Genomic DNA, 20,739 nt, shown 5'->3' on the forward strand with positions numbered 1-20,739 from the left:
TTGAAGAAACACCCTTCCAAATCATCAACATCATTTTCTTATTCTACCCAGGTTTTCTTTGTAATTATAACGCCACGGTGTGAATTGACATAAATAATAATGCAGCCGTGAAGATATTGAAGAGAGTGTCAGGAGGAAACAGGAGCACTTCAGTTCTGGCAATTAAGTGCAATATTTGTTACCTGAAATAGCCCAGGGCTGCTCAGTGAAGTGGACCTGTTTGTTCCTACAATATCTCCTTTAGAGAGCCAAGGTGTGCTTCCAGAAACTGAAGCTCCAGGTAACGAGCACAAACAATACAATAACCCATCATAAGGGCAAAATTCTACTCTTGTAATATTGGGCATGGAAAGAGCAGATTGCCCTTGTTCTGCTGCCATTGTACAACTGGGGTGTTTGATTTAGATATCAAAGATATACCCAGCCAAAGCCCCTCTGTTAATTACCCCTCATACTTGAAAAGCTGAAGACTCATATCATTATTGAGGAAAGAAAAAAATCATCACCCCACAACACCCTTGCATTTGTGTTAGGAAGCCTGAGCCATGGCACTGCAAGATCCCCAAGTTTCAACACAGACTAACACAGCATCCCAACGCACCATGTTAAAACAACACACTGCAGCTATTTTCTCTTCCTGCTACAACATATATATTAGCTTCTTCTCTTCCCTGCCATCTGTTAGTTTGCTGCAGTCTGCTGGGACAGGACTGCCCTCTCCTTTTCTCCCCTTCTTGCCTGCTCGAATGGATGACAACAAAGCCAGGCATTTCCTGACCATACACTCAGCTTTTCTCAGCTGCCTCAGAAGCATTTCCAAATGCAGAGTTACGAATGAAAAGTGCTCTGCTCACCTCTGCTGTACCAGTGTGCCCACCAGAATTACATGCTAGACACAGAAACACCTTGTAAGTGGCAGGCAAGGAGGTAACTGCTGCTTTAAGAGGACACACCTTTTAAGGACATACCTTATCCACGGGCATCATTGTTTAAAACAGGTATCTGTACTATCTGCACCACAGGAACTATCAGAGGGAAACCAAGGTAAGCAGCATTGACAATTACTTTCTGCAGCAATCTGCTGCACTTTTCTTAGAAGGGAAGGTAGCAAGGAAAAAAAAACCAGAAAAATCAGGTGAACAGCAATCTACTACTACCATAAACTTCAGTGTAAGATGTGTAGCAAATCACTGTTTTTCCCTCTAATACAGTTCAGAATAGAAAAAACGAACGTCTATCTAATCCATCACACTTGTAGGCAGTTAGGAAGGAAATTGGAATGTTTGTCATCAATTGTTCTATCAGTCAGGTCATTAGAAAAGGAACGGCTCATCTAAAAATAAAGTCAATATTGGCTGAGTCTAAACAGCTTCTTCAGCATTTCACACACATTTCCAAGCAATGAACACTATTATTCTGTGCTTGTAACAATATGCCCCCAAGCCAATAACTGCTCTTCAACATCTGACCTCTTTTTAAAGTAGATTTACAAGGAAGTATAGTGAGAGTGTTCCAAATCAGCTGGTGAGAAAGTATTATAGATCATAACCCCACAGTAAACAATTCCTAGTTCTTCTGATCTGCAAGATTAGAATAAATCTAGCATTACAAAAAATATTAAAAATAAAAAAGGAAACTCATGATATCAAATATACTTCTATTCAAAAATAAAAATAAATCCCACACTAACAGCTCACAAAGCATTTCCTTCAGAAACAAAGAGGAAAAGTAGGTTTCTTTGGGATGGGAAACTACCAATATCTGCTGCAACACACCAACACAAAGGTGAGTTTTACAGTATGAATTTATTGATCAAAGACAGATTTTCCTGCTTTCCAATCCCTATATACTGCCAGCCAGCAAATATAATTCAATCAAGAGCAAATTACGCATATCTTTGATTTCAGGGAAGCATCATGTAGCACACAGGCTACAACAGGGATGTAGTTCTGCCAAGTCCCTTACAGGTCCGCTGAAGGAAGCCCCCGACTCACCTGGGCCGTCCCAGCGAGGGCAGCGGCGGTGCAGACGGGACGCCGAGCTCAGAGCCACAGGCGTGGGCAGCTCCTCGGAGCAACAGCCCCGGCTGCGATTACGTCTGCAGCGTACAAGCGGCAGCGTGCCGTTATTTATACAAAAATCAGCATCTTCCTCAGGAAAAAAAAACCACTCGAAGGTTCTTACTGGCCCTGCAACACGCTCCTATACTTATGCCATCACATTTAGTGACTAAGAAGATGCTTTCAGTGTCACAGGAGATTAAGATTCTGGGAGGAGAGTGCCTGGCAGCTTTACTCTCACACACCAATCTGCCTTCACGCAAACGCACTTTGTCGGCGGATGGAAGTGTATTATTGCAATACGCTAGCGAAACGAAACAGTTTCCAAGTTTTCCCACAGGGCATCAGCTCCCCCTTCAAGCTGCACCCCAGCGCTCGCTCCCCCTCGTCCATCCCCCAAAAGACCTACGGTTTCTGGGCACCACAACTTGTCCTGCGCCCGCACCGAGCTCCGGCTCCCCGTGCGCTGCCCTCGTACCTGCCGGGACACCGCGGGGCGTGGGCACCCCGCGCAGCCGGACAGCGCCCGGACAGCGCCTCCTGCGCCGGGGCCCGAGCCGGGCCCTACCCCCGGACCCCGCGGGAGGGCGAACCGCAGCCGCGCTGCTCTCGGGGTCCGCACGGCCCGGGCAGGGCACGGCCTTCCCCCGGCCGGGCACCACAGACACACACGTACCACACACGCAGAACACACACCTTGCACCTGTCCGCTACTACCGACCGGGAGCGGACTCCCACCCCGTGGGCTCGGGAATCCCGCTGCCAGGGCATAGCCGAGTGACAACCACTCGCCACATAGATGCGGATAAGCAGGAAAAAGACGGCGAGAGAGAGCAGCCCACTTCCATTACCTTAGCAATCGCGTCGCCGCCGTCCCCTGACACCCCTTCGCCTCTCCTCAGAGACGGGGAAGCGCCCGCAGCATGGCGTGAGCCTGCGGGCGGGGCCGGCGGTCAGCCCGGGGCTCCTCTGTGCGCCTCTTCCAAAAACCTCTCGTTCTCCTCAGCGCCCCTCCTGCTGCGGCGAGGACGGCGGCCGGGGCCAATCTGCCGCGACCAGAGCGCCGCGGGCACACCGCGCCCCGCCCGGCCCGGCCCGGCCCCTCGCTGCCGCCCCCGGCCCCTCGCTGCCGCCCCCGACCCTTCACCAAGCCCGCGCCGGGCGGGCGGGGGCGGGATCGGCCCCAGCCCCGGCCCCTGCCCCGGCCCCGGCGCTGCAGCGCTCGCTGCGGGCGGCCCGGGCGCGCCGCCCCCGCCCGGCCCCGACGCCGCTTTCCCCGGTGCCGAGCCGGCCGCCCTTTGGCGGTGGCGTGCGGGAAATTCAGCTCCCGTGTCCCGCCACCCCGGCCGCTCCTCGGGCACTGGGCGCAGCCCTGAAGAAAGGCGTGGAGACGAAGGCAAGCCTTGTATCTCTCTTACAATCTTGTTTATGTGTTGAGTCGCGCAATGAAAGTGTTTGGCTAAAGTCCTCCATCTGAAACCGGGGAAGCCTCATCTCTTGGTCACCTTCCTCCAACAGCCAGGATTCCCTAAATAACACCTGGGCTCTGCACACCACCATCGATCTTAACAGGCACCATAACTCCAGCAAAACAGCTTGGAGACCCAGCCCTTTTACACAGACCTGTCCCATGGGCAAGGCACTGCTGTTGATTAGGATGAATTTCCGCAGATTAACTTCGTGGGCAAAGTAGCTCGCATACTTTTTAGGCTATTATCCACCGATTTTTCCAATAGATGAGCTTTTTGTTCCTTTTTCTCCAGATGGCAAGTTAAGCCCACCTTACCGCAAGCTGAGCCTCAGGTCTGAGAGCCCTGTGCTGGGATGCACTAGGGCAGACCATTGACAGGAGGCAGCCACGCCCATCTGCGTGCCAAAATTTCCAAGGTCTGGTTCCCACGCATCAGACTCATTATTGCTGTTGAAACTCTTCACAATGAGGCTGTCAGCTGCACAGAGGAAAGGCTCCTTTACCCACCCGTGTACCCTGCTTTAAAAGCCCTTGTGTGGTGTCTCTGTTGCCTCAATTTCCTAACATCCTGGATCTTACCAAAGCCAGGTTTATATTTCATAAGCCCTCTGACACCAGAAGTTATCATGTGCAGGGATGTCCTGTTATTTTATGCTGTAGTCTGCCCAGCACAATTTCTGGTGATATCTGGTACACTGAACTGCTGCAGTAATTCAAATATTAAATTAAAAAGAAAAAAATATTTCTGGTTCAGCTGTGCATCCCTTCCATTTTTACTGGATCCATATGTCTATCTTTACCATCACTGGCTTCCTTAGTCCTTACTCATTCCTTAGTCTTGCAAATGCCAGCTTCTACCTTGCAGAGTTTATATGCTTCTTCAAAAAGGCCCTTCATCAACACAGACTATACATTTATTTCCCTGTCACACTCGATATTGCATCTTAGTGGCAAAATTCTGCAGTTATGCCTCACACAAGCTCATTGACCCTGACTAGACTTTACAGGGTGTTGATTCAATTGATTTGTTTCAGATTTCAGCTGTGGGCATTTAAAAGCTTCTGTGGCAGGTTAAAACATTTTGATCTTGGTTGTTTTGTTCAAAGATGTACCTCTCAAACATCACAGCATATTTTTGGGATACTTTTTTGAAATAAAATTAATCTAAAAAATATTGCCCTTTATATCAAGTTTGAATTTAAACTAATATCATTCCCTTTGGATTAAACAAAGCATATTATATATACTTTGCCACACAAAGCTGTCTGGCAAAGGGAGGAAAGAGAGAATGGCAACCTATGAAATAAAGATTTAATTTTTTAGAGATTTTCTCAGCAAAGCATTTTAAATCACGAGTTACATTGAGTTGTGCTGGGGTATGACTACATGTAATATCAACGGGGAAGTATTTCAGTGTCTTATATGACATCTGTTCAGGAAAAACTGTTTGAAGACTACTCTACACAATCTTTTTTCTCACAGCTCCCTCAAAGGAGTGTTTATGCAGTAGCCAACAAATCTAAGTGCTTGAATATATCAGACTACAAGGCAAGTTCTGTAGAAAGGCTGTTTTCAAGGTAGAAGACAGATAGAAATGTATTAACATTATAATTCAAAGAAATTACCAATATATTTTCTGGAAGTATATGCAGCCTAGTACTACCATACTCCAGCAGCCCACGACGTCGACAAAGGAAGCTGAATATGAACATTAAAGCAAAAGTGACATCTATGCTTATTTTAATCATGCTCAGCAGAAGAAAGTGTAACCAAAAAGTACAAATAAAAGGAAAGGCAAATTGGCTTCTCTCAAGTAACAATGATTCTTTGGTCCCTTGAAGTAATAAATGGTATGAAGCAAAATGGCACAGCAACATTCTTTACTTTCATGCATTAACTACTAAAATAAATGATACATAATTAAAACCTGATAAAACTGAGCCAGCTTTGTATTTACATTGATCCTTATGCTGAAAACAATGTAGTCAGACTTGGTTCATCACAGCAACCGTTTCTCAGTTTAGCCTCTTTCCCAGCAGGAGTCCAGCAGTTTGATGAGTATGATTAGAGATGCACAAACAGTTCCGTTTAGATCAGTGGGACATCTCAAGTTGATGGAGAACTATCCACATACAGCAATGTTTGCAGAAAAAGACCTTGCATCTGAAACACTGCTATGCTTAGTAAGCACTGGAGAAGAATGTGTGGGGAGGGACTGTCATGCATTTTTCTGGCCGGGAGTGTAGAGTTTTATTGTTCCCTTTCCTCTGTATTATATGCTGAGATCTGAAAGCCAGAAGAAACCACCATGGTCCACACCAAGCATGGAACACCACCTGTTCTTAATGATACATCATTAAAACTGAAGAACCTAAAACTGAAGAGCTAGAATTTTCTTTTCCCCTAACATTTCCTATTGAAAGTATTTGTTCAGCTTTTCTTTATCCCAGACACTGATTTCAATGACAAAACCACACATTTTATAAAATATTATATCTTCCATTGAAGACTGCAGTGGTATAAAACTTCCCTCATGCCCAGTAATGCTGTCCCAAAGCTGTATTATCCTCATTGCTGTAAAGAGGTCCTTTTATCAGCTTCAGAATGCATAACTTTGAATCCCTGCATATCGTGGCTGACACTAGAGTTACACATGCTCACAGGGCTTCTGCTAACTCTTACTCACAGCTCAACAGTGGGAGTCTCCAGGGTATTCCAGCAGATTCTTTACATGGCAAAGAGTCACAGCACAGCATGTTCCCCTGTGATCATCTGAAAAAAGGAGGAGTAGATATCGCTAACTTTCTGCCAGTAGCATCCTTCTCTCCTGGTGCTTGAAAAGCTCAGAAAGGCAGAAGCTGCTGCAGCTGCAGTGGTTGCAGTGCTCTGAGGTAGGGCCAATGTTTTCCTTTCAGTTTGCAAACCAACAGCATTGTTGATCGAATGAGTAAGTGTTACCCCATAGCACTTACTTCATAAATATTCAGTAGCTGTTAATTACAAGAAAAAATGGAGCTGCTGGCTCGAGGTGAGTGCTGAAACGTCACTAAAGCAGCGCTTTTTCTCATGAAGGCAATAAAGAGGAGTAAGTGTCTCTCTCTGGCAGAGGGCATGAAAAAAGCAAAGAGGTTTTCAGAGTTGTTCAAGGCAGGTTCTATTTTTCATAAAATGTTTAATTTAACAGTGACCTAGTTTTACAACAGCTTTCAGTGTCTTGGCTTTTCTTATCTCCTGTGTCTTAGCCTACATCATTAGAAGAGCAGAGCAATAGGCTTTACAGATTTTGTTAAAGCAAACTTAATAAGGCCTTGCCGGGTGGATTAATTCTTCTCTCCTATTTTGTTTCAGGCAGTCATTATGTTACAGTTTCTTTGTACTTTTAAAGAGGTTTTAGCACATCTTTTACAGATTTTTTTAAAAATTTCAGCTCAAAGCCCTTAGCTTATTTCATGTTACTTTTCTGAGTATCAGACTGCAGAGACACTCTTGAATTCCTCGGCCTTTTTACAAAAAGATCCTTTGTTTTGTAAACATTAACTGTATTAAATTGGTGGCTAGCTTGACTAGCAAATTTGGACATTTACAGGCAGTACAGACTCATGCCAGCTTTCAGCAGGAACAAGTCAAGGCATGCCATTAATTTTACTTACCTTACTTCACCTACCAGAAGAAAAAAGTTATTGTGCATCCTGTTATTGTGACCAATAAACAGCAGGTCAAGTGATGCTTGCTCCCTTTTTCACTGTGTTCTACATTCAATGCTCTCAGATTCTGTTTCATGGTACCCCTCTGTGATTTCTAGGCTGTCTTTATGGAAGTGTGCTTTAAAAACCCCTAAATCTCTATTGTGGGTGCTGTGTTCCATATGGATTCAGCAGAAAAAGGGAGCAATTAGAAAAATGATACTTCAGCCATGCAGCACCAAAATACACTAAGTCTGCTGAATGACATCTCTTCCTTCCACCTCCATCTCAGATATTGCAGGAAATTTTATCCTTTGAGAATCAAGTGTGAGGAGCCTTGCTGTGGTTGAGTCCCTCCTGCATACCCTTTAAGGAAGGGAACACAGTGTAGGAGATGATGCCACATCTGCCAGGTTTATACAAGTGTGAGTGCTTTCTCTACAGGGAGAATTTCCCTGTGGGGATCCCAGCCCACAGAGGTTTCCATTGATCCATGTTAACGTGTTTCACAGAAATTGAATATGTCAGACTGAAAAATGCAAGTAATGTATACTGGCAGTTTCAGAGCCATGACCTAAACAGTATCAAGCACAATGTATACTTCTACACCTACAAGGATCATGCAAGCTAAAAGAACAAAGACAACTTAATAGGAATCATTCAGAGGCAGTGTGTACTGGCCTTGTTGAGCTTCACTTAATTCCTCTCTTTGTGCAAAGGGATTTCAGTTGCCTTTGCAAACGGGAAGTTTGTGCCAGCTCCAATGCTTTTTAAATTTTGAGTGACTTAAAACAAATTTCTTGGTGACTTGTTATCATTGGGGGGAAAAGCCATGGTGGTGAATTTTAGGCATGGAAGAACTTGAATCCCGCATAGGAAAATCACATAACCAAAAGTATTGAGAATTTTTTTTTAATAAAGCTAAAGACATCAGAAGAACAGCTCTTCTGTTCATTTTTATCAATAAATAACACTGTAGCAAAGTAAAATTCACAGTAAATCCACCTAGGAAAGTCTGGAAGACCCTATTTGCTGAAAGTATTGAAAAGAGATTTGTCTAAGAAGCTTTGCTTCACATTGTTTTACCTGGAAGCCCACAATGGACAAAAAGCAACACAACTAATCCAAAGAGGAGGGGCTCCATTCCCTCAATATGCAGGTTCTTACTCAAACACAGCAGAGACATGCTTTTCTCTTCTGCCTCGGCAATCTCATATCTGAGCAAGTCAGAGCACTGGTGAGTATGGACATTAGCATGGTCTCATACTTTCCTGTGTTAGAGAGGACTGTGGAGGGGATTTTAGATTCTTCTATAACATCTAGAAATTGCTAAGATCTCTCCACATCTTTTAGCTCGTCAGGAGATCAGTTTTTTGTATCTATAAATGTTTATTCTTTTCTGTCCTTTAGTCAAGAACAGCCTTCTGCCTGCACTCCATCTGAACTTGTAAAGTTTTCCTGAACGTGGCAGAGCCTCAACTTCTGCCATGTCAGGTAGCCAAACATTATGAAAACTCATGGCACTAAGTAGCAGAAATGTGTGAATTCCCATAGAATTCAGGTTTTCTCCAGCTGGTCTTTAGTCGCTGGTCTGGAAAAGCTGCAGAAGTAGTACTTACTTTGAGTACATCATAACATACGTGACTTTTTTCTTCTGTGATATTGCAGAAATTTCCTTTGGACTTTTTTTTTTCTTTTTGAAATACGTTCTATGATTGATTAATTATGTAAGAAGTGATGGGAACTGCTGCGCAGTGGGAATGAGGAACCTGAAGTGTGGAGGAAGGCATGAAATAGGTTTAAAAAAACCCTTAAATCCAGAAAGATGCAGTATGTGCCTTTCCTATCCCTGATCATATTGTTTGTATGCGATATCTCTCTCTCACCAGCATTTATCTGTGTCTTCTTAAACTATGCATTTTCACAGCAGAAACTATATTATCTCGTGGTTTTGCAAAAAAGCATTCCCCATATGGAAGAAACTACAAACATCACCATGAACCATGTTTCTTTTCTGTACTTGGATGATTTATAGTACCCACCAACACAGTTCAAGTATTGAAACACATGTCTCTGTGTTTCTGTATCTATCTATCTATCTATCTTTATATGTTCACTTCATGTACACAGACATTTTTATATATAAAATCTTTTCTCTAATAGTTGCAAAAAATGTGCAGGGTGTTGATGATTTATCTAAATCAGATGGTACCACTTCTCCCTCTTTAGCTAATTTATGTAACTAAACATCACACTGCACATTCTGGTTTTGGCAGGGAAGTTCAACATTTGACACGCTTTTGGCGAATATTCACTTACTTCATTTTGTTTATTTTCATTTTTTTCCTATTAACATCAGTTAAACCTAAGCAGTCAAATATTTCTACATTTTGCAAGAGAAAAGTCCTTAAGCTCATCTTCAAATTCAAGTGACAATTAACATTTCTTTATTATATTTATAATAATTTTCAATTATTGTCCTAGCTTGTCTACTGCTGAGAAGGTACAGCACAGGGAAGAGATCTGACTGAGTCAGGGTCAGCTGTACAGCATTCACTAAAATGAATGGGTGGAAGAAGGGCTGAAAAAACAGACAACAGCCTAGGAAACCTGGTTTTTCTAGGCTCACAGTAGGGACAGTGGGAAAAGACTCAGAGATTCAAAGCTGGAGCATAACCTCAGATGCTCATATCTGTGACAAGAAGAATCTTTCTTTCTCTCTGCTGGGCAGAAGAAGAACATAAGAGGGTTTGTCTCACTGGAGTGCTGTCATCCTTTCCTAGGTTTGTGAATCTCCCTTCTCTACAAAGCCAGGAACCCAGATGCCATTTTTCAGATCTCAGCAGTGTGAAATACGAGATGGATCCCAGGGCTCAGTTCTGGTCTATTCTTTCCCCTCTCCAGCCAGAACAACTCCATCAGCAGCTCTCTGCTTGAAATGCAGTCTTTAATTCAATGCTCAGCCTGTTAAACTATGACAGTAAAGAGATTAATACAGCCCAATTAAATTCAAACACATTTCAAACTGGTCTGCTCTGTTAAACTAGAATGTGAGAACAAAACACTTGCACAATGCATAATTCAAAATCATGCATAGGGCTTATTTTTAAAAAAACCATGAGTTTAATTATTTTTTTCCTTAATTATCCAAGAAGCTGCTTTAAATCTGCATTGCTGTTAACAACTCCACAAAACTTTAAAAGATGTAATACACATCATGTCAGGATCTCAAAGCACCTTACTAATGATAATGAGACAGTGAAGCTTCAAATCTTCTTTCAAGTAAGTACCTGTGGCAGGCATGGTTGAGACTCTTCCACCTGCAACCACTTGGGCCACAATGTTTCACTATATGAATCAGCAAAAGTCTGGATTTTTTTTAATTTTAGTTTTAATGTTACAGCAAAATCAGCTTAACCAGTTGAAAAGAGATCTGATGAAAAAAGGCTTTTGCCCATGTTAAATATATTTTTATAACTGAATATGCCCATGTTTTGAGACCATTGTTAAAAATGTACCAGGGAGATGGGCCTTGGTGACAAGGATATGCTATCTTATGAAAATCTGCCCAAATTTTGACAAGTTACAAATTCTAAAATTTTCAACTTGTTCCTGCTTACATTCTTAGAGACTGAAGGCTAAATTTCTCAGAAGCTGATTGCAGTGATGCACATTCGGAATAGTATAGTTAATTTTAACTAAATGTGTAAATTATTCAGTAGAAGGTGGGGGTCTGCTTCTTGTAAATTTGTAGCTTAGGAGGGGACTAAAAATCACTGAGTCTGGCTCATTGCTCAGGGTATGCTCAACTATACCTAAATTTACAAGTTCTTACAGATATTCAGGGCTGGAGATGCCATATTTATTCTACTATTTAGTGAAATATTATCTGTACAAGGTTTCATCCTAATATTGAAGATGAATCTTGCGTTAAAACAGGAGTCCTTTATTTCTTGTCCTTCATTTTAGATGTAGAAAGCAGATTACTACTGTTCTCTTAGGAGCAGAATTTCACATTTTAAAGTCTTTTACCCATTTTTTCAGATTAGACATGATAACTTTTCTTTCCTTACAGCCTGTTTATTCAATGCCTTACCATTCTGATCACTGTCCTCTGGACTGCCTCCAGCTGCTCCACATTTATGTTGTGTCCACAATTGTACACACCACTTTTGCTGGTGTGTACAGCAAAAGTGTACCTCACTTTTGCTGTACACACCAGCCTCACCAGTGCTGAGCAGAGCAGTCTGCACCTGCAAAGACAGCCCAGGGCAGCATTCTCCTGTTTTGCACTAGCTCAGCATTATTTCATTCTGTTCAATTTGTGTTCTAGGAAGCCTGCTAAATATTTTCCCACATAATTTCTTTGAGAAGAGTTCCTTGCTGTCCTGTGTTTCTGCAGTTTCTTGCTCCTGTCTAAATGTAGCTCTTATTCATCCTGAATTCTACCCACACTTTTCAGATCATACCTGAAATTTATCAAGATCACTGTATTTTAATCATCTCCTCTACAATATTTGTAGTCTCTTGCTGCTTGAAATTATCTGCAAATTTAATAATGATTCTTTTTGTGTCATCATCCAACCCATTAATGAGTACTATGAGACCTATAGTAATCCTCTGTGGAGCTTCATGGAACTCATCCTTACATTTTGACAATGAAGTATCTGTAACTGCTGTTTGAGCAGGTCTGCTAACGCAACTCAGCACATATTTTCAGTACAAATATTTACAAGTTCACAATGTACCTTCTGCAAAATTGTTGTTTAAAACTCAGTCTTTCTTCCTTTTTTTATTTTTATATTTTTCCCAGGAAATTCTTTTAAATTAAAAAATGAAAATATTAACAGAACTCCAGCTTTGAAGGAGATTGGGCAGAGGTAAAGAGATTTCATGTTTCATTCAAATACATAATTGTGGGAAATATCCTGAGGTGCACTTTTATTAGTATTCACAGAACATTAATAACTCTGTATCTAACAATAATAATAACAACTCAGTATCTAACAGTATCAGCATACTAATAACTCAGTATCTAACTCTGTTTGATACTGCCTGTGTCTGTCTCTCATTGCCCTCCCTCCCAAAAGCCTTTTTCAGATTTAGCTCAGCAGCTGATGGCAATATCATATGGGAAAGTGTAAGTGCTGAAAGATGGAGAAATAAAGTCCTTGCTACTCCATTGAGCCATTGAGTCATCTTGCTTTGACTTAAGTATTTCTATTTGCAGAGACTTAGAGATCTTATGCTAAGTTTTGCTTCTTTAAATCACATGTCCAAACAAATAATACCCTTTATGACAGGTAGAACATATTTAGAAAAGGCTCACAGATCAGTTCATGTGGTTGTGAGCTACAATTTACCAACATAAGATAAAAAAACAGCTCTATTCACCTTGTTATAATCAGCTGATCCTCTTCACCCTTTCAGAACATAAAATATCTCTCCTCCTAGATGCTCAACTATTCAGTTTTTTGAATGATCAGGAAAACCCAGAAGTATTTCTATTGTCTCTCCCTCTTGAGCAGGCTAAGTCTTTATTGCTTTTGCGTGTCTGATACGTTGAGTTTCCAAACTGCATAGTACAAGTACAGTACCATTAATCAAAAGTCTAGCAACAACATTTGGAGATACAGCCTAGCTGGGAGGTCACTTGTCACCTTGAAATGACAGCCAAGCTTCTGTTCTTTAATAGGTCTTATGCTTTTCTTTTGCTGATAACCCTGAAAACTCTCAGTGAAGATGAAATGCTACCATCCTGTCCACAGCTACAAGCAGCTGCGTGTTTACCCAGTACTACAGCCATGATGTAGCCTCCAACAATCAGTCCAACTCACCAGTCCACCAAGGTGAGGAGCACAAGTGCAGTGTACACCTTATCTAACACAGGCACGTGCTACCAAAATGTCCTTTTCACCCAAGGCCTGGCCACACACATTCCCTGCACTCCCATCAGATGACCTAGAGGCCACACAGCTACAGGACAGGTCCATTTGGCTGGCAGATGCAAAGGTAACAAATGAAGATGACTGCAGCTGAAACAGAGGACCAAGACTACATTTTAAACAGGCTACTAGGTTTTAGCTCATTTAGATGCAACTCAAAAATCTACATCTGCCTTCAATCTACATATTTATCTCCTTCCTACCCCCTCTAGCTTCCATGCATAAGCCCATGCCCATGTGTTTTAAGTCATAATTTTAGAATTATTTTCAGCAGTTCTCATTTTTAATCTACAGTTTAAAAACCTATGCTCCATGGCAAAACCCAACCTTGGTTCTACGCTGTCTTCTCTGGCAATGCATCTTTAGAAAACAGAGGCACTTGTTTGGTCTTTGCTGGACCAAACAAGTCTTTTGGTACATTAATCTTCCAGTCAATTTCACAGGAATTTACATTATCAGAAATTAATTTCAAACAAAGGTAAAAATACTCAGCCTACTCTTGAAGAACTGTGATGGAGATGGTGCACAGACTCAGCTATAGGACTTCTCTCATACATGAAGAGACTGATTCACCTCATGATCTCAGATGGCCATAAAGTTAGGTCCTCGTGTAACACAATTTCCCATACTTCCTCTGTAGTCACCTGGGGAAAAGTAACTCACCTATTTTAGATCCAGATTTTATGCCCTCTGGGGTGGACATCATCTCTTCCTTCTTTTGGTGAGAGTCTGGACAACCAGGTCAGACCAGCTGTTAAAGGGTGGGAACTGGGAGAGAAGAAATTCAGATGATTGAACAAGAAACTCAGACACTTGTGCCTGCAAAGCACTCTGAACTCTCAATGAAATTTTGCACAAACCATTACCCTTCAGCACTGTTTCCTAAACCTGAGAAGATACCAAGCATTAAAACACTGGGTTGGACCATGCACACCTAGTTCTTAGAGGATTAAATCTTGTTTTTTGACATTTAATTATGGATCCTGTTACATACTTTTAAAATAAAATTGCAAAAATTATGAAGGAAAATGCAAAAATATCCCAATATTGCAACATGCTTATAGACACCATATAGGAGATCTCAAGAAATCCAAGGTTTCTAGCTTTGCAGTCACCATTAAAATAGGGTTATGAGACCAGCAGTTTAATGCATGACATATACATCAACATGAAGTACTATTCTAGGAAAAATTAGGACCAACTTCAGACGTACTTTTTGCACACAACATTGACTGCTGGCTTAGTCTGCCAGTAATAACAAATTATTTTTCTCTGTGACTGACCCTGAAGAGGACAGTTTTCAGTGTCTGTACACTGCATTGCTAGTTACAATCACTGAACTGTAGAAGGAGCTTCCAAAAATATAAAATTGATAACCACAAAAAAAATCAGGAGAGATGAAAACACAATTGAAAGAGACTAACAAAATTTCGGTTTCCATCTTCCTGACCCATTCATTTGCTGCCTTAGGCCATCCTTTCATGGTTAAAATGTAACTCACTCTAGGGAGATATCTACCTAGTGTTCACCTAGGTTATCTTAAACTTGTTTTTTCACTACTGTAGCGTCTCAACCCTGTATAAGACCAACATTTAAAAATATCCTATGCAGATCATGAAGTCTCAGCTACTGCAGTTTAAGAAGAAAATTTTAGCAATATTTTAGCAGCCTGCTTTATCAGTGAGTTTCAAATAGTTGGAAATTAACTGGTTTTAATATAGCATCTAGATGCATCTCCACACTGAAAGCTTTTTTGGTCCGAGGCAGATTAAGGTTTTAAACAGCCTTAGACAGAGAAAAATACCATGGGAGGGATATAGAGGCCATGGGAATATTCTGTAGTCTTAAACCACCTATTCTCTATCCCACAAATTTATGCAGAGAACACTTCTACAGCAAATGCTGAAAAACATCCAGAGCCAGTGAAAAAGAATGGAGAGTAAAATATTCATTTGAGAAGTGGTATGACATCTGGCTGTTGCCATACATGTAAATACCACTCCTTCAGGAAAACTCCCTGCAGTATCCCAGGCTTTACTCAGTCTCTTCTTCCTTCAGTGCTTCTGCCTTAGTTTTAACAGGTACTACAGATTCTGGAAATATATATGTATGTATGCTATCAGCATCTTCTGCTTTGTAAAATTTCATTCTTAAGAAGAAAATTGCAATGTCTCTTTTGTAAGAAATTAGCATTTTTACTTAAACCTGTGCTTTCACAGATCTGGGACATTGCATGTAGGCTGCTGTGTATTGCAGTTAAAACTCTCCAGAAATAAAGACCACAATTAATTTTGTGTTCCATCTGGATCCCTATTTCTCATTCTTTATTTGGGAAGCAAATGCAATGCTGTTCACCAACATTTTTTCCTGACCTTTATTTTTCAAAAGCAGGTAGTTCTGGTCTTAATTAACTAGGTCTCTTAATTGAAGCTCAGTCTGAATGACAACACTCATTCATTCATTCATTCATTCATTCATTCATTCATCCATCCATCCATTCATACATTCATTCATTCTCTATTGCCATGATACACCTCCTGTCTCAGATGTTACCTTGTTCATGTGCCCTCCCACCCCCACTCCCCATCAAAAAGGGTTGGTTCTGACTGCCCATCTCTGTATAAAAACATGGTCTCCCATTTCTGACACTCCAGTACATCATGTCAGCACTTTGGACAGACCTTCAGATAGGAGGGTGGCACAGCACCACCCTTTGCTTTCTGTTCATCAGACACCTTAATAAATGTGGAAAAGTTGAGATAAAAAGTGATCCCCTGAGCACTTCTGTTGTTTGCTGTGTGAAGTGCTCAGTTTTTTAACCAACTGTCATATTCTCATATTTGCCACAGCCGTAGCACCCATGTCCTGGAAGTTATTTCTTTCATAAACTTAGCGTGTAATGATGCATTTCTCTGAAAAGAAATGGGAAGATGTGCATCATGCTTGCAGGGAAACTGCTAATTCTGCTGCTGATGGGGCAAGAAAATAGCATGTGTCTCAATTATGGCTCTAGAAAAGCTTACACATTGATTTTCTTTACAGTCCAGAAATTGTAACAACATTCCTAAACACAGATTTGGGGCTAGGTTTGCAAAATTCGTATTCTGAGTTCAGAATACACAGTTCATGTATGAACTATGGCTCATAAATACAGAGTAAATAAATGCAGTAAATACATCTTACAGAAATATAGTTCATAAACACAAAATTCATAGTTCCTATTCCCTTCACCCCCCAAACTACTGTGTTCTGTCTGCAATGCTCACTTATCAAGAACAATTGTGAAGAGGCCATGGCAAGGAGCCTGTAAGTCAAGATTCATATTACCACCTAGACAGTGAATGCCCTCCATATTTGGGAGACTCCATTCCCTCAGGGAGTTGCTGTTGCTCCCTCTGGGAGCTTCCCTCAGGACAAGTTGCCAATGAATATTGTGCTAGAACAAATGCTGTGTATGTGAGTGTTTGTGCATCACTTTGTCGGGAATTGTGGGCAGAGAGTGCTGCAGCAGAAAGGATGCTCTGGCGGGCTCTGGCTTCTCGATGCTGTAAATAAGGCTCTCTGAAATGTCCATGATCCTGCCCTAGGACAGTTTGGGAAATTTGTCACCCCTCACGGCTGCGCGCAACAGATGAATGGTCCTGTACAGCACATGGAGCAGACAATCCTGGACAAGAAGTGTGTGGCCTGGGGATCCATGCATAGGAATGTCCTGCAGCAGCAAGAGCAAGGAGCTTTTATTCTATTCCATGTCCTGCTCTTAGGGCTCTGCTGGTGCCTCAAGACACGGAGTTGTCAGGATGTCAGCAGCACTTAGAAGAAGTGAACCAACAGTGACATTGCAATCTGGGATTGGGGAATTCAGAGGACCTGAGAAAGTGACCAGATCCAGGAAAAGCCAAGTACTTAAAGCTGAGCCACATCAGACCCCACCCCATCTTAGACCCAGTGTCACCAGGAAAACACCTCAGAAGTTAGCAGTTGGAGATTCTTTAATGAGAGATGCCACAGCACCTGTTTGGCATGCAGGAAATATCTCCAAGTTAGTTTGCTGTGAAGCAGGAGCTCAAAAACATGATAGCATTGACGGGATATGAAACTTGCTAAACCCTCAACTTTATCATTCATTCCTACTCTACAATGCAGGATCTAAAGATACTGTGGTAAGGCAACTTAGAAACATGAGACACCATGTGGGCAATGAAGACATGGTAAGTAAAAGCCATATTGTCCCTGAACATCCAAGTCAAAGTGGTCAGGAAACAGGAAATGAACTGAACAGAAAATGCCTGCTAAATTAGCTAGTACTCGAGTTTTAGACCGCTGTGGATATAGATACATTGTGCAGACACTACTGGAATTTGATGGCATTCACCTGACCTGATAGTACAAAAAAAAAGAGGGGAAGATGTGGGACTCAGAAAGGAATGGAAAATTTGTGGGCAGCAAGATTGGTCCTCTTAATGATCTCCCTGGTGCAGCAGCCTCCGAAGACCACGGTGGCTACCAAGATTATTTTCACCCTGTGTGCCCACTGCACTCTCAGGCCTTGCTGGCCACTTCACATGGGCTCTGAAACTCCCTGGCAGCTCTGGCAGGGCAGGGACCAAGCAAGAAGCACCGCTGCTGTGCCTCCTTGTGTTGCCTGAGGACAGTGCAGATCCTGCTCATCCCAGACCCTCTCCGGGGTTTGGCACAGCAGAAATAAACTTGTCGGACATGCAGAACACTGTGTTCTGTCAGCAGCAGGAGCTGCCCACTGGAAATCACCCCCCACACCTGCCCATCACCCCTGGGAAATATCTCCATGAAGTCAAGGTCCTCTCACAGCAGCACAGCAGGAATGTCACCACCAGCATGTTCAGCACTATGCTGGAAGCCCCATGTCACCACTATGATATTCAGCACTACACAACCAGGGGTGCCACTTAGGTCCCAAGAGCACACCCACCCCCCCAGCCCGCCCCCAAGTACACAGGTCAGCACCAAGGGGACCAGTTTCATCTCACAGCAGGAGATTTTCAGGAACAAAGCATTCCTGGGTCATGTCACCCAATTTCAGATTGAAAAGGGTTGGGGGAGGCCATCTGCCTGTTTCATCAAGGGAACCCCTGGGTGGGGGGGAGGGGTCCCCCTCACCACCCGGGCAACTGCTCTTCCCACATATCAGGCCTTTGGTTGCCCGGGGCCATTAGGAGTCCCAGAGCTGAGGTCGAGATGGAGGGCAGGGCTGGCCTGGCCGGGATGCCCTGTGGCACCTGTGACATCACAGCGCCGGTGTCACAATGGGGGCAGCTATCAAGCCAAGCGGCAGGGAGCGCTGCCCCAGTACAGCCTCGGCGAGCGGCGAGCGTGCACGCACGCAGGAGACTGTGCTGAACGCGGAACGAGGCCCACGGCAGAAACGCAAGTACCCCGAGCAGCCGCTTCTCACCGTGCATCCAGAGGCCGGTCCCTCACGGGAGCGTCTTTGGCAGGGCACGGTGCCGCGGCTGGGGCAGTGGCACAGGCCTCGCAGCCTGCCAGCTGCCTGGGCCCCGCTTTCTGGCCATCAGATCCCTGGGGCTCCCCAGGGATCCCCACTTCCCTTATCAGCACCCCCCTCCCGTCCCCACTCAACCCCTGCTCACCTCCTTAAGGCCATGCTGGCCATCCTTTTCTTGCTTGCGCAAGCCCTCCTCCAGTACCCGCAGCAGGCCGGCGATGGGCTGGATGAGGCCGCGCTGGAGCGCATGCAGCAGCGGGCCGATTATCTGAAGCAGCAGATGACTCAGCTCACTCTGGAGCTGGAGCAGATGAAGCTGGAGCAGAGCCATGAGGCCTGGGGAGCTCCGCTTGTGTGGCAGTTCTTGGCTCTGACTGGAATCCTCCTCCTTCTCTTGGCACTGCACTTTGGACACAAGAAAATTAGATGTGATCCAGACAACAGTGGCCACAAGGAGAGGTCCAGCAGCGCAAAAGAAGGCTATGATGATGCAAAGGAAGACGTAAACGACGAGGAAGTGGAGGAAGTCAATGCTGCCGGAAACGGAGAGGACAACAGCGATGCAAATGAAGATGATGACCGCCACAGCGTCAAGAGGAACCTTGGAAGCCTTTCAGAGGTGGACATAGAGTTGCCTCTTCTGGATCTGGACAAAGGCTGCTCCGTGATTACAGACCTGATGGACAAACTCATACGCATCTTTGGACAAGGCTTGTCCAACAGCTTCTACCCGGTGCCACAACAAGCCATCAGAGTGGGCAGCGGCTTTGAAGGCTGGAGTTCCTGTACACAAGATGTTGTCTACTGCATGCTTGTACCCCTGAGTCCCCCTCCAGGACATGCCTTCCACCTGGAGCTGGACACTGCGGGGATGTTCGAGAGGAAGTTCTGTGTCCGTGTGGAGCGGCTGTGCACCTGCACGAGGGAGAGGCTGGGGGAGCACATGCTATGTTTCCTCCACCATCCCGAGGAGGAGCTGAGAAGGAAACAGGACCCCAGCCTCCTGCACACCCTCTGCACTGGCTCCTATCTAGATGTGAAGAAAACGGTCCACTGGTTCTATCGATTCATGAGAATAGCCTGGATGCTTTTACCTCAGTCTCCCCACTGGCGTTTAGTGTTTCAGCCCTGCAGCCGCTCCTGCAAATTTCTCCTGAAGAAAGACAAGGAAATGTTTGCAGCTGAGGTGATCTTTGGAGTGCAGCAAGGAGACTCAGATATCTTTGTGAGCAGCCAGCCTGCAGAAGTAGGCATTCCAAGCACAACATGGCTTGAGACTCATGCCGTGGCAGAGGCAAAATTCTTCCAGCACATTTCCAGACAGGCCCTCCAGCTGGCACTGCAGGTTCCTGCAGCTCCTTCAGCAGCATCCTGATGGGTGGAGATTTTTCCAGCTACGCCCTGAAGACCACGGTGATGCACCTGCTGAGCACTCTACCCCCTGTCTCGGTGGTGCAGGAGGGATTTCCGGCAGCGACTGATGAATATCCTGAAGTACCTCCACTGCTCTCTGGACACAAAACAACCACTCCGCAACGGGCAACAAGAGATTCCTGAGGAGATCAGTTTGCCCTCCGACTTCCGGGTGGCTTAACCGCCCAACCTCTTCCAGCACCTGGCCAGCAGTCCGGATGCCCACACCAAGGCTCTGCAGAGCACGTTCGCCTGCTGCAGCGGCTCAAACAATTGCTGCTCCACGGCCGTTGAAAGAGATCCTGGTGCACAGAGCTGTGCTTCTGGGGCCTCTTGATAGACCCTGTATATATGAACCTCCTGTAGTTAGTGCATTCACAGTATATATCAGTACCCTGGAATTAGCACATTTGCTATACTTACTAATACCCTCTAGTTATTCAATCTACTTTATATATTGGGACCCTTTAGGTAGTGCTTTTACTATATATATTAACACACTCTAGTTAGAGAATTTACTATATATATATATAGACACACATATATATATGTATTAGGACACTCTAGGTAGTGCTTTTACTCTATTTATTAATGCCCTCTAGTTAGTGCATTCAGCAGTCCAGAACCCTCTTTCTTATTGTTTCAATAAACTGGAATATTCCAGTATTAGGATGGTGCAAGC

The 20,739-nt window shown here is 43.8% G+C and overlaps 1 protein-coding gene and 1 pseudogene across 2 annotated transcripts in view; one reads left to right on the top strand and one right to left on the bottom strand.

Annotated features, from left to right (window-relative positions):
• Positions 1-3,135, bottom strand: part of RGS6 (regulator of G protein signaling 6) — a 258,312-nt gene extending 255,177 nt beyond the window's left edge. Inside the window, exon 1 of one of the 2 annotated variants that reach the window (XM_054276395.1) lies at positions 2,912-3,135. The gene's annotated coding sequence lies outside the window, so the exon portion shown is untranslated. The remainder of the gene's footprint in view (positions 1-2,911) is intronic. The other variant, XM_054276396.1, reaches the window with a different exon arrangement.
• Positions 3,136-18,444: 15,309 nt separating this feature from the next.
• Positions 18,445-20,394, top strand: LOC128936433 (inositol 1,4,5-trisphosphate receptor-interacting protein-like 1; annotated as a pseudogene).
• The last annotated feature ends 345 nt before the right edge of the window (positions 20,395-20,739 follow it).

This window comes from Melozone crissalis, unplaced genomic scaffold, assembly GCF_028551555.1.
Source record: "Melozone crissalis strain CALT ecotype California unplaced genomic scaffold, PUWL_Pcris_2 ptg000018l_1, whole genome shotgun sequence".
Taxonomy (NCBI): domain Eukaryota; kingdom Metazoa; phylum Chordata; class Aves; order Passeriformes; family Passerellidae; genus Melozone; species Melozone crissalis.